The following is a 12,381-nucleotide window of genomic DNA, read 5'->3' as shown; positions in this document are numbered from 1 at the left end:
CCAATGGGAGGTGTATATTAAGGTTAAGTCCCCATTAGCTATAATGCCTGAATATCGCTGGATTTCCAGCGATATTCATGCATTGAGCCGCTATCGCTGGATATTTTATCGCTTTAGAAATAAACGTTGCTTATAGCACGTTATCTCAGCGATAATATCCGGCGATGCGCGGCGATAAAAAAAATGCGCTAAGCTCTTTTAGCTATATTTATCTCTATTTGTTGATAATATGCCCCCAAGTTTTATATTAAGCACTTCACTGTTTTTCAAATGAAAAGAAGCCACATTTTGGGACTTCATGCTGAAATTAATGTTTTCAGAGCGACAAGGTGAAAATAGGCATGGGCCTTGCTGTAAAGGAACACTCAGATTTGTAAAGTCTTCATCCCATTCGACTTACATGTGCTGTGAACATCATGTAGCAAACGGCCTCAGATATTGTGGTTTACACTAAATTAAATATTGTTGTGGCAATTAACAGATGTCTGGTACATAAATGGGCAACTTTTTAGAAAGACCAAAATATGTCTCTTCATCTTTTCTAACTTCCGTTGTTTGAGGATCTCAACTGTCTTACAGCCAGATTCATCAACCAAAATTACGATCACAATAGCTGCGAAATAGCTATTGCGATCGCAATTAAAAGAAAAGCAATTCATGATAAGAAAAAGTCAAAAATTGCGAAATCGCAAAAATAAAATTGCGAATTCGCAAAATATCTTGCAGAATGTAGGAGCAACCCCTATAGCAAATCGGATTTAGCAAGGATCCTTTGATTCTGCGAAATATATTGTGAACTCGCTAAATGATCGCTAACGCAATTCATGAAAACTCGCAAATTGCGAAAAATCAGAAAATCGCTATTTGCGACGCGCAATTTAAGGAGAACCCAAACAAGGTGGTAACCAAGGAAAAAAAAAAGTTAACTAGCCACAGATGCAGGCCTGAACAAACACACTTAAGGAGACACAGTAGGAACATGAGGACTCTCACAATGCCAGGACTCTACATGGTGGTGAGGCGGCGAAGGCTCCAGGCTGCAGCACGGAACAGACGCAGGATCCAGGAGCGAATATTCCGCCAGCGGATCACCCTTCTGGGACAAACTGTGGAGCAAATTTACTCCAAGTACCGCCTGAATGGGGCAATGATCATGAAGATGATCCGGGACCTAGACCCCCTGATGCAGCACCCAACAAGGAGGACCAATGCCGTGCCCATGCATGTCCAGGTCTTGTGCAGACTGCACCTACTGGCCTCCGGAAGCTTCCAGGGGATAGTCGCTGTTGCAGGGGGGATATGCCAGAGCACCATGTCCCGCTGCCTAAGGAGTTTCCTGGAGGCAATGCTGACCCGGCGACACCATCACATCTCATTCCCAACCACCCAACAGGACTTGAATGAAACCAAGCTTCATTTCTACAACATTGCGCAATTCCCACATGTAATAGGATGCATTGACTGTACCCACATCCACATCTGCCCACCTGCACATACAGAATACATGTACCGGAACCACAAGTCCTACCACTCCCTGAATATCCAGATGGTGTGAAACGCTAAGACATTCATCACGGACATAGTGGCACAATACCCGGGGAGTACACATGACTCCTTCATATTCCAGTACAGCGGCATGCACACACGACTGGCCAGGGGAGACTTTGGCGAAGGACACCTACTAGGTAAGTACACATGCCACCAAATCGTACACTGTGACCATGTAGCTGCGCATAGCAGGCACTCACCCTGTGCTTCTTTCATTCAGGTGACAGCGCCTACGGTCTCCGTGAGTACCTCCTCACCCTATACCTCAACCCAGCAACACCACAGCAACGGCGTTACAATGCTGCACACATACGCACAAGAAATTGCATTGAGAGGACATTTGGGCTTTTGAAGAGCCGATTCTGCATACTTCACAAGACTGGTGGGACCCTCAAATACGAGCCTGAGGTCTGCTGCCGCATCGTGGCCGTGTGTGCAATACTCCACAACATTGCTACCAAGCGCAGGATACCTGTAGAGATCTCTGGCAGTGAGTCGGAAAGTGACAACCGCCCACCTGCGTCATGCACGTGGGAAGAATCCTGCAGAAGGACACAGGCGCCGCAACCAAATCACAATGAACTGTTTCTAGTGCACCCATTCCCCTCACACAACACTGCACTCATGCATGACAAATGTAATAATGACATGAGTCGGATTTACGTGAGACCATAAATTCTTATTGTTTATTCACAATAATGTGGCCTTTGTTGTCCATGATTTCACATGAGAACAGTATTGCGTCATACGTCCCCATGCAGGGGTAGAGGGCTTGCTTCTAGAATCAGCATGGCCCTGCAGGCAGAGTGAAAAGTGTCACTGGCGCCTCCGTCCAGACGCACCCAGTCGCCTCTCCGTGTCCTCAATAACAGTGTTGGCCCGTGATGCTGCAGTGGGACTGCTGCTGCGGCGGCGTTCAGTCACAGGCGGCAAGGACATGCTGCTGTGGCTTGAAGTGCCCTCGCTGGCATCATCACCCCCCCCTGGTTCACCATGGGCAGTCGGCTGCAGACTATGCACTGCTGCTGTCACCTGTTCAAGTGCCCTGGCAACGTCCTGGCAACACTGGACCATCTGCACCTGCATTGCAAGGGACCGGCGGGAAAGTTGTGAGGTGGCATTGCAAATGATGTGATTGGACCTGGTGTATGCTGACAGGCGGGTCAGCAGCTGGCGGTGGCGGCGGTGGGTGATATCCTGCTGGGATACCAGGATCTGGCTGTTCTCGCTAACAGCTGCGGTCATGCCCTGCATGCATTCCGTGAGCTGTCCAACATTTTGCGCGGTCTTATGCAGCTGCAGGTGAATGGCTGCCAAGTGACGTGCCTGCTTCTGATGTACCGCAAGCATGCGGCGTTCAATGGCCAGGCCAGGATCCCGTACATGGACAGCCCTGCCCGCGCGTGTTGAGGCGTCACGCTGCTGGCGCGTCAGTCCGCTGGACTGCGATCTTACTGCGGCTGTGCGCCTTGCCTGCCTCCTGGCTGCTGGTGGTGTGGCCTGTACCACTGCCGTGGGTGTCAGTTGGGGTGGTTGCTAGGCACCTGTGGCTGCAGGGGTGGCCCTGTCCACATGGGGTGGTGGTGGTACTGCTGCAGGTGGCTGAGATGGTCCTGGTCGTGGCGCAGGTTGGCCCTCACCTTCGGTGTCCTCCGGGATCTCCTCTATATGTAGGGCCTCAGTGTCGGTGCTGGGTTGGTCAGATGCACCTGTGATGTAAATGAGTGCATGATTAATGATATGCATCTTGCACATGAGATGTTGCTACATGCATGCAGGCTTGCTTTCCCTGACTGGCTTTTGGAATTACTTTGAATTGACAGGTCTGGCTGTGTTGGGCTATCTGGGAATTTTGGTTACACTACAACTACCACAATGCAATAGGGCATTTCAGGTGTGCATGGCCTGCATTACTGGGGTTATCAAATAGCTAGCTCAGGAGTCATGGGCATTGTTAGGGGACGGGGTCGCGGTCGCATGGCACTTACCTTGGGATTGTTGGGTGGGTCGGGATGAGTCAAGCTGGGTAACCCCGACGCAGGCTTCAGGAGTCAGAGTGTCTTCCACAAGGTCTTCCAGTGGAGTGTTGGGTGTGACAGTGGGCTCTCCTCCACCGGTGGCAAGTCGCTTCCCCAGCCTCTCCGCAATTCGGTTTTTGGCACGCCCTCTTTTTTATTCGTCTATTGACCGCTGGGTCACCCCGACAGAATTGACCTTGGCGCGGATGCGCAGCCAGATGCGGCGCTTGTCAGCCTCAGGCACCCTCCGGGAGTCCTTGCCAAAAAGGTGTGCATGGTCCTTACAGACTCCCTCAATGAGGAACTCAAGTTCTTGCTCCGAAAACTTTATCTTCCTCTTCCTCCCTGGGGCACTGCTCCCTGCTGCTTCCTGGGACATTTTGAAGGTTGTTATTGTCCTGCTGTGGTGCTGCAAGTTGACTGTAGTGGAGCTCTGCCCAGTACTGCTTCCACTTTCAGGCTCAGTGATCTGAATGAGGGAGGGAACAACCTACTTCCTGGTTGTGATGTCATCAATGGGCTCAAAATGCGACTTCCCATTTTTGCGATCTCGCAGTTAGCGAGATCGCAAATTGCGATTTCGGTAATTGCGAGATCGCAATTTCAACATGGAAAACGGACGATTCTGCGAATTTTATGCGATTGTGGCAAAATCGCAATCGGCAATTGCGGCCGATTGCGATTCTCTTTTTTTATCGCATTTCTTCATGAATGCCATTCTGCGAATTCTAAATTGCAATTCGGTAATTATCGCAATTTGGAATTCGCAGAATGTTGCCTTGATGAATCTGGGGGTCTATGACTCAACAGTTCACAGCTGCTCTTAGTGGCATTGCATTATCCATGCTCAACATAGCTTTCTGATTGTGGCTCCTAGAAGACTTGTAATATTTTCTCATTGTCAAGTAAACGGATTCAACTGAAGACAACCGATTCTTCGCAAGTAGACATACAACCCAATTGTATTTTATGTTCTCAGTTTGCACAAAACTCTGATTACTCAGATACACCCATAATCTCATCTTTCCATTGCACACTGCCCGGAAGGAGATGCTGTCAACTCTGAGCTCATCTAGCTTAACCTCCTCTGCCTGTGCCTGCCCGAACTATTTCGGGTGATCAAGAACATGCAAATTAGTCTGACCTCACTTGGAATACGCCCCAACACTCTGTTTTCCCAATTTAGGAATTATTTGTTAATCTCTTTGCTGAATACACATGCATCCATGACAGAATTGTTGTTCACCTTACAAAAGTGCGCCGCTATGTTCTTGGATGCTCTCTGGCAAACTTTCTCTCAGTCTTGAAAACTTTCAAAAGATCGAGCAGACGCCGGAGACACTTTGCAGTCCTAGGACTCCCGGTATGATATACGCATCAAATGAGTTTCAGCAAGGAGGCCCTACCAACCGCCTCAAAAAAGCTCCTTATGCATGTTTTGCTCTTTGTCACTCCCCATGCTTAGTTTGTAAAATAAGGAGTGCGGGTGTACAAAGCCCTGCTCTGACATACAGTTTTACATGCACATACATTGCAGATTGTTAAAATAGATAAAATAGCGGTAAGAAATGAAAGACATGATTATATTTTTATAACCACCCAGAAGTCAAACATAAATAGTGAGACTGTGAAGTAGCATCAATAGCACTGATAATGGGCTGTAATGTTGTCCTAAATTGCACTGATATTTGCACTTCTGCCGTAAACCCAATTGCAAATCCTGAAAACTGATTTTCTCTACACTTCATGCAAAATGTGGATTTGCTTTGGTTGTGCTACACTTTATACGCTTCACGTGATCCACTTGGTGGGTTTATGCGGATTTGAAGAATAAGGTTCGGCTACAATTAAAGTATTAAGGTCAATCCTTCATTTGTTACTATCACACACCTTTATTTTCTTTATCCAAAATGACGTTAACTGTTTTACATTTTTACGTAGTGATCAGTCCTAATGAGTGTTAAGGTTTGGCTGTCTGGCGCGTTTCTAGAACTCGTCACTGGAGATCAAAGGAATTTCCCATTATACATTTTACAGAGCACTTTAAAGCAAACACTGCCCTTCCAGTTTGAGATTTCTTAATCCTCACTATCTGGATTTGTATCACAAAATAATAATCTGTCTTGGTTTTGTCATTTTTCTGTAATCTTTCCTGGGATACTTTCCAAAAGAGATTATCTACACAGGGATAATACCTTGAGCACAGATAGGTGAATGGAAAGTTAAATGCTAAATATTTTACTTCTTTTCTTTGAACTAGCTGGATCATGGTTTGAGTATTAATTTGAAGAATTAACATCCACTATATAGTTTGGTGCTGAAAAATTAATATGGGTTCAAAAAGGTAAATTAAGCATGACAATGTACAAAAAACCTCTGAATAGCTAATTATGTAGCGCATACCTTAGGCTGAATGTATTTCTTATTTGTTTATTAAAGTGCTTACAGACATGCATCAGGACGCCACACACCATTATTGGGAGAAAATATACGATCTTTCGGGCATGACATATGCTAAAACTACCAGCTACTGTGTAGTGTCATGTAAATAATGGATGACAGAAGTCTTTTGGTTCCAAATGGACTCTGCAGACCTGTGACGTAGGCGTTGCAGCGTAATGAAATGAAGGCAGGTTTAGCAGGGGCGGCTCTAGGCTCATGGTGGCCCTGGGCAGGGAGCGTATGTAGAGGGCCCCCGGAGCGTAGATAGGGGACCCCTGGAGGAACGCAGGCGCAGAGACCAGTGAAGAGGGGGGTCAGGGTGTTTGGGAGTGGAACAGAGCTGGAGGCCGCCAAATCCCTGCCAGGGGCCGCCATGCAAATATGTATCCATCCTCAGAGGATTATTATATTAAGGATCTATATTGGCATGGTGGCCCCTGGGGTTTGGTGGCCCTGTGCTGGTGCACAGCTTGCACATGCCTAAGGCCGCCCCTGGGTTTAGAATGTTGAGATCTTGCTTACACACTGAAGAACATAGCCCTTCACAAGTGCACGGGCTGGGTTGGACACTGCAACTGACGATGAGTAGGGGATAAGTAAACAATAGATCAGCAGTGCTCTCCCAGAGTGTTTACTGTGGACCAGCACTCTGCTTGTGCATGCTACATGTGCAGAATCGACATTGGCACATGTGGAGTCTTAGCACAATGTCAGCCTGCGGAAAATTCACAATGTTAAAAAAGAAAGCATTATTAAAAATCTGCACATTGGAGGCTGAGAATGAAATGGAAAGGCGGCAAGCAGAGGTACTGTGCTACTACACAAATTAATGATATATGTCATACGGAGTGACAATGCTAAAAGGGAGTGCAATTAAGTTTTGAAAAGCCGGGTATGGAAATTATCCAGTGCAAGTTAAGCAGTAATCTGATGTGCTCTGATGTAGCGATCAACCAGGTATTTTCATGAAAAGACATTTAAGTGTAAAGCCAAGTAAATATTAAAATATTATCTGCTTTCTTGGACTATCTGAGTATGAAAAGATTTGTCTACTTACCAAAGTCACTAAAATGAGTCATCTTAACATGAAGTGCTGTGAAGCGGCCCCAGAGAGAAGGTCAGGTGTTGTGTTTGGGTAGCTGTCCCTAAACAAAGCGGCCCACCATCAAAGTTCCCACGTGGGGGCTGAGAATAACACCACAGATCTTCTTCTATATAAAGAGCTTTAATATGGAGCAAGGGCGAGGTCAGAGTTCCTCAATCTGTCAAAGATGACCCTGAAGCCAGCACGTTGCAAGAACTTATAGTTGGTATTAATTGTACAAGTCCAAGTAAAGAGTGCATACTATCAACGTCAGTAAGATCCACAACTGGTTATACTGCTACTGCAGTTTTAAAATCGTCATCATCATTTGATGCTGCCACAAAACACAATATTGGCAATAGATGGACGGCTTGGATAGAGAATTTTGAGGTTTTCATAGGTGCCATAGATGAAATGGATTATTAAGGCAACAGTGGTCCCTTACAAATAATAATGCTTAATCAATAAATATAGACAAAGTCGTTGCTATATTTGAAAACGACATGCCCAGCCGGGCAGAGGTCTAGGTATTTACTTTTCAGTCAATGTAAAACATGAATAACACACAATATACAAGACAGGGCACAAGCCTGTACCCAGTCAATCACACAAGAAATATCAGGACAGGGAACAATTAAAGGGAACAAACAAAAGGGCTTAGGCAAGAGCTTAACGTTCTGTAAACTTGTTAATCGCACAGTTTTGATTGTAAAACAGAACAATATTGACACCTTCACACTTTTAAAGGACAAATAAATCATTCCATGTGTGTAAGGTGCTCATAGTTGTTGACGGCGGTTCGATCCGTTTAACACATTCTACGGATCTCATAAGGACATTTAATGTATGCCTAATAGTAAAGCAGCCTCATTTGCCTAATGGGAGGAAAGGAAGGAAAATACCAAGAGACATCCGTAAGGACAAATCGGAAAGGACGCATGTATACATAGCGTGAATTTTGTGGGCAAGCACTCTGTGGGAGGAAGGTTCGAGTGCGACAGGCTGATATCAAGTACTGAACAAAAGATACCTAAAACATGCAAGAAAATGAATTTGAGGTCGGTGCATGTGCATGACGTGAAAATTACATTCGGCGTAAGGTGTGAAATAGTTACATTCAGTGCAAGTGCTGAGGCAGGTTAAAAAGGGGGGGAAAAAGGGGGTGACGATGCGTTCATCCAGGCTAGTGAAGGTGACATTGGAGAGTGTCAATATCTATAGGAGAAAGCTCACCAAGAGGGAAGCCAAGGGGTTCAAGGCTTATTGTGTACCCGATCACAGGAAATTCCTGCAAAAAACAACAAGTAGGTTACAGTACGTTGCGGGCGAGGTGTCAGATAAGGTGGTGGGTAGGACGGGTAAAAGGAGGCTTACCGGGCGGGCTGTTGCTGTGACCTGTTGGGGTCAGCTAGGATTCGATTCCGGTTAGCAATGTGCTTGTGTAAGACTGAAGAAGGGCCTGAAAGAACGAATAGTAGTGTCAAAGTGAAACCAGCAGTGAAATAGGATCAGTGGCGACACAGGAGAATTGTCGCAAGGGCGCTTACCAAGGTTTGGCCAGTCAAAGAACGTCAGGCGGACCACAATCAGGAATATAGGGACGTTCAAAATAGTCCGGTACGATAACCTAGGTGGGGAAGCAAAAGGATGGCGGGAATTAGATGGTTGAACCGGCAGTCCCAGGGGTGAACCAGCGTAAAGCCTGGTGGCCGGGCAAAAATTCTTGGTAAGGACTTACCGATAGTAAGGATGCAGTGCTGCTCAATCGCGGGTGCCGGTAGGAGTGGCGAGTCATGCATGGAGTTTATATGTGGGAGGAGAGTGCATTTGATTGGGCAGACGCTCCCATGTGATTATTAGATATAGAGGAGGTGACAAGAGGTAGTGTCGACTGTGTTGACCATTAAATCAATGGGGTAACATCCACAAAATCAAGGGACCTGGGTATCAGTGATATAAACAACAATGGCCCTAGACTATTGATTAAATTGACTTAATCCATTTAGTAATTTATAAATTGGAAATGCGATTCAATCTGCATTCGAGAAGTCAAGCTACATGGGAGACAGAAGTTAATGAATAGGCAAAGAACACCATCCACAGTTCAAAATTTGTATTTATCAAAACGAAATGACACAGTTATTTACATTATCAAAAAACAATAATTAGAATGCACGGCGCAAAGACTAAAAGAGCTATAGTCAAAAGTGAAAAGAGGGGTGCTCAAGTGATAAGAAGAAAGGAGGAAAAGATTAATGCATCTAGTTCAATTATTTACAAAAAACAAACAAGCGGTTTAATTCCGCTGGTTAGCTAGGCCTGTCCAAATTGTTCTTGGGGGGAAGAACGCAAGGAGAAAATGAGGGGTACAGGCACACAAACTAAAAGTGTCGACGTTTCGACCCTGATGCTCTAGGGAGTTACGCTTCCTCGGCTGCGGGTCTTCATCAGGACATGAGGGGGGGGGGGGGGGGAGAAGATATCTGGCCATGATCACACCCGTTGTCTTGGTCAGCCACCAAAACAGCTGGGTAGGTGCGACTCCCTCCTGGCTGGTTGGGTTTCACCTGGTTCTGGTTCAGATGGTCTCGTGTTGGAATCAACTCGTGATGGTAAAAAATTAGGACCGATATCGAGTAGAGCAGAGGATTCCTACCGGCGCCTCCAGGGCAGTCCGGTGATGTGGGGAGTTGTTAAGCCACCAATTTCTGTAAGGGTACCAAACATACGGGGAAGAATTGGAATCACCACTGGTTCGTTCACGTCGGGATACAGGTACTGTAAGTTGCCTGCGTGGTTTTCACCGTATCTGTCTTGGGTCCGGGTGTCGGGCATGGGTCACCGGCAATATTCCCAAACTGGGTCGACTGTGTTGGCCATTTTGATAGGGCAGACACTCCCATGTGATTAATAGATATAGAAGAGGTGGCAAGAGGTAGTGTCGACCAAGTTGGCCATTTTGAAGGGGTGAATATAGATAGGAGAGAAGGAGGGCCACATTTTTAGAACAATATAAAATTTAGCCGATAAGGTAATTAGAACAAAACATTTGTAGAAGGCAAACTATCCTATTGCATAAAATAGATAGCGGTTTGTAAACAGAGCAAGGACAAGGAGGAAGGCATGGGACTCGGGCTAAAATGTTCATAGCAAGGTGTTCCAGTCCTCCTGTAGGTTTAGTCCTGTGTTGAGACTATCAGTCTTTAAAATCTATTTCAACTCCTCCTTAATGAGAATGCGTGTGAGATCCCCTCCTCTCAGGGGAAGTTTAACAGTGGTGATAACTGTCCACCGAATGTCATTTTCTGTGTGTCCCTTCTCAAGAAAGTGATCCACGAGCGGTGCATTCGCTGTCTTGCATCGAATTCTGCTGCGATGTTGCGAGATGCGTAGCCGGATCTTTTGCTTTGTTTGGCCCACATAAATCATTTCACAAGGACAAAAAATGGCATATATCACGTTGCAAGTATTACAATTACTCAGGGATTTTAAGACATTTTTCACATCCTTAAAAACAAACTCCTTTGTCTCTATGGTAAACTCACACACTATACAATTACCACATTTAATATGTCCTTTCGGGGGGGCTAAGGACCAAAGGTCATTCAGTGTGGGGTTGGAGTGCCGGATGGATGGCAATGCTGCTCGAACCAAGTGTTCTTTCACATTCTTACTTCTTTTAAATGCGAACATAGGTGGGTCTATGTTGAGTGAGCCCGCATTAAGAATTGTCCAATTCTTCCTGATGGTTTTGCGAACTATGCTAGAGACTGCGGAGAATGTTGTGACGCAGACAAGGCGTTCTGCCACTAGTTTGGGTTTGGGTTCGAGTAGAGTGTCTCGGGGCAGTACCACGCTCTCTTTAATGCGTTACACACTAGGCGGCGGGGATAGCCTCGGGAAATGAGTTTGATGGAAAGTATTTGTGCTTCAGAAAAATAGTCAGTCTTGTATGAGCAGTTTCTCCTGATTCTGATGAACTGTGAATAAGGTAGACTGTCCCTCAGGGCCCTGGGGTGGCAGCTTTTATAGCTGAGCAGAGTGTTGCGCTCATTTCGTTTGCGAAAAAGAGATGTGAAGAGAGTACTGTCTTGATGCTGGATAGTGAGATCGGGGAATGGAATACTGTCTTTGTTGTGTGTCAAGGTGAATGTGAGACCATTGCAGTTTTTATTAAGCCAGTGAAGGAAGGAATTAAGAATTTCTAGTTCTCCTGACCAGATAAGGAAGATGTCGTCTGTATTTCGTTTCCATTTTATAATGCAGGTGTGGAATGGGTTGGTAGAGGGAAGAATAGTGTTGCATTCAAGCCAGTCCATATAGAGAATGGCTAGCGTAGGGGCAAAAATAGCCCCCATTGATGGCCCCCGGACCTGCTGGTAAAACTGGTCATTGAATGTGAAAAAATTCCTTGTTAGGCATATCTCAAGTAATTGTAAGATAAAGAGTGTGGGGGCTGTATGGGGACGTGGTCTTTTGTTGAGTATGGATTCCATGACAATGAGTGAGTCTCTCTGTGGGATATTAGTAACCCTGGGCGTAGTACGCGTAGTCGCGCTACGCGAAGCTACGCAAAGACGTTCTCGCACTACGCGAGCTTCGCGAGCGTGCGTAGTAGCTTGCTGGATCCGTTCGCGAGCCGTTTTTCTTGCTCGGGAGCGCATTGTGCATGTTCGGGGTTCTGTCTGCATGCTCGGGGGATCGTAGCGTGCGACCTTACCCATGTGGTGGGCTATGGGCACGGCCATCTTGTTTTTTCAATTGTCCCGCCCACTCGCGTTTCCTATTTCCTCTTCCGGGTCGCGCATAACGTGTTTGCGTTGTGCAAGTAATGTTCGGGAACACAACTACTTGTTCACGCTGACAAAGTGCGTGTATGCATGAAATCGCGCGCGAACTTACCCATGTGGTCGCGATGGGCACGGCCATCTTGTTTTTCACACTCTATGCTATGGTTCTGGGCCTAGTTTTCTATCCACCTTTTATCTTTGCAATCTTTACTTATTTTCACAGTTTTTCTGACTTTTTTTACTTATTATCTATCTCCCTCTGTCCCTAAGTTTATATTTTGCATTTTATTTCTACTTTTCCACCTTTTTTTTTTACTTTTCTACTGTTTTATTTTACTTCTTTATTTAAGCTCCTACTTCTTCCCCCTAACGTTTTTTCCTTTTGTTCTAACTTTTCTTTTCCACCTCCACCTCCACCCCGGAACCACGGCAAAGGGCAGCAGCAGAACCGGCTCGAAGGGCAAGGCGCCTGCCCCCAAGAGCCGGCTGCCTTGCGGCA

The sequence above is a fragment of the Lissotriton helveticus genome, chromosome 2_1 (genome assembly GCF_964261635.1).
Source record: "Lissotriton helveticus chromosome 2_1, aLisHel1.1, whole genome shotgun sequence".
Taxonomy (NCBI): Eukaryota; Metazoa; Chordata; class Amphibia; order Caudata; family Salamandridae; genus Lissotriton; species Lissotriton helveticus.
This window is presented reverse-complemented; position numbering follows the sequence as displayed.